Genomic DNA, 2,686 nt, shown 5'->3' with positions numbered 1-2,686 from the left:
TAGAAAATGAAAAAGTTGTTTACATTTATTTATTCATTCATCACATATTATTAATTGTTCTTCTCTAATTGGAATCTAAAACCAGTAGAGGCCTTTGGAAAGAGGTCTTCCTAGAGCTGATGGTTTTCCTTGGCAAGAGTCATGTACATAGACAGCACTAGTGGAAGAATGGAAGGCTGCAAGTCAAGGTCATGAGGACTCAGACAATTAAAATTAGAGAACCTAAGTGGAGGTAGATATCTTTTGCACTGGAGTGATTTAGAAGGCCCTAAGGTAAGTGTAATATTCTAGAATAACTTATTTACTCATTTGTTTACAAACACATAGGTGCATGTATGTGCATACTGATGTTAAGGAGGTAACATATAATTATTTCATTCGAAAAATTTAACTAGGGTTACTTAAGAACCATAATAAAGTAATAAGTGGTGAGCATCAAAAATACTGTTTAAAATAAGTTTTAGCTCTCAAAGATCATCAGAAAAAGTAAACTGTAAAAGCAACTGTGACTTGAAGATGGCTACAAGAAAAAATTAGGTACTTTCCAAGATGTACAATGGTTTGCAATATATGTTTATTTCTTTATTCTGTTTAATTTCTGGAAAAAATCATTAGGTCTTCCATGCACTTTCTAAAAATTGTGTGATGATTCCCATTTCTCTGTTGCAATGAAAACAAAAATTCCCCCAAGAAGAGAAGTCATGCCTTCCAATCGTTCCAAATGTTTGCAGTTAAACTGTATGCAGGCTCTCCTATGCAGCTCAGTTTTAAGATGCCCATTATCTGTCTCCATCTCAGATGGTAGCTTCCTTTTCCTGTTTGCCTTAGGGTCCAACTCGGCTTTGCGCTGTGGCAGTATCATAGCCAATAGGTTTATCCAAGGCACAATTATTGCTAATTGAAAACTTAGAGTCCAACTCATTGGAACATGGTAAAGTAGAAGGAAATAATGCCTTTATGTTCCTCTTTCAATCACACCTTGGCTTTACTTTTGGAGAGTATGCTCCTGGAGCACACTAATTTGCCTTTTTAATGTCATGGCTACTTCTAGAAAAAGCCAGCTATGTTACATGAATGATATGTGGGTTTTTCTTTGGATGAGGCGCAACACAGCAAACCTTGAATATTTCCAATTTTTCAAAGAGGACCTCAAGTCTGAGTGCCGCTGTGAAATCATTGTCCAAGACATTTTCAAGGATTACTTTTTTATACCTTTTTGACTAAAAGACTCCTGAAGATTGTTTCCATAAAACGACAAGCATAAATGCAAAGATCATGCCAACTGTCAAATAAGAACCAGATTTTAAAATAGTACAGTGCACACTTTCTGTTAACCTTTTAGCTCTGTTATTTTCATCTTCTACATGCATGGGGGAAAATCAGATGGATGTTAATACGTTTCATATTTATTTTTCTGGTCCATATAATTTTAAAAGTCATTTTCTTACTAAAAACAAATTATTCTAATAGGGTTCTGAGCAGGAAGAGAGACCAAGATGAAGAGTCATACCTCTGAGGTAAGAGACACAGCTGTTCTTGCCATGATTTGTTCAAAGATGTGCTCAATTAATGGGAAACAAATGATTTATAACCCATGAGTTCACATGCGCAAAGCATTACTCTGAGTAAATAATTGGCTGTAGGTCCTGTAAGGCTAATGTGCTGTCTGTGAGCATCTTTCCTACACTGTGAATACTTGGGATCATCGTTAGCCGGGTAGCGGGGCCAGACTTATCACATTCAGCCAGTGAAGTCTCTTCTTGTTTTACCAAAGAATGTTTTTCCTGTCTTTGACTTCTGTATGTTTTCTATAGTTATAATTTCCACTAAAAGATTTGTGGAGGGGATTTAACTTTTTCTTATACTTTTTGAATTGGGTTTTTCCCATAACTGAGAGTAAATAGTTTAACCCTCTCACCAGCCCCATTCGGCACTCAAATATAAACCCAAGCTCATCCAGTTGGGGCATCCAAGGAACTGTGATGAGTCTGGTGCTGCTTATGGTGAGTGACAGGCAATCAACACAGCCTGAACTGGGGAAAAGGCAAGTGGGAGAAGGAGCTATCTTTCCAAAGAAAAATCCAAGTTTCCCTGGGTTTCCACAAAAGGAAATAACCATGTGTTAAACTTTCAGAAGTAAAATAATTACCCTCAGATGAAGTAACTGTAGTAATTATTCTTACACATAAGAATTTCCTAATCAGATTAATCATATTTAACACTTATTAAGGCCATGGAGAATTACATGGGATTTACAAAATACATGTTCACTGAGTCATTTACATTTGAGTGGCACAGAACAGCCAAAATATTTTTAAGAAAGACATATTTAAATCTGAATAGTGAGGATATTTTGTAGGTCTGAAGGGAGAGAGTGTATTTGTTTAGTATTTCCTGGGGGTGAAAAGGTTTTGTTCTTGCTTTGCTTTTAGACTTGTAATTTGCCTCTTGACAGTCCACCATTCTACTCAGAAGAGTGGAAATAGATTTTCCTGAGGAGGTTTCAAGGAGTGGTTTAAATAAAATAACAGGTTATTTCAGTTTTATTGAAAAAGATTGCCGTGCCCCTAGCCTCTTTCATTGGATTCTATGATCTCTGGGTTGACTCTGCATTTGTACCAGAATAAACCCATACAATGTCTTCTGATGAAAGAACTGATCCACCCTCATACAGAAACCCATCAGC

At 36.4% G+C, this 2,686-nt stretch overlaps 1 pseudogene; it reads left to right on the top strand.

The window, feature by feature from the left end:
* The first annotated feature begins 838 nt into the window (after positions 1-838).
* Positions 839-922, top strand: LOC147827638 (U4 spliceosomal RNA; annotated as a pseudogene).
* The last annotated feature ends 1,764 nt before the right edge of the window (positions 923-2,686 follow it).

Source organism: Heterocephalus glaber, unplaced genomic scaffold (assembly GCF_053883595.1).
Source record: "Heterocephalus glaber isolate CG9 unplaced genomic scaffold, H.glaber_assembly_v1.0 deba00001442, whole genome shotgun sequence".
Classification (NCBI taxonomy): Eukaryota; Metazoa; Chordata; class Mammalia; order Rodentia; family Bathyergidae; genus Heterocephalus; species Heterocephalus glaber.
Note: the sequence above shows the minus strand (reverse complement) of the source record. Positions and strands in the feature narration are given on the sequence as shown.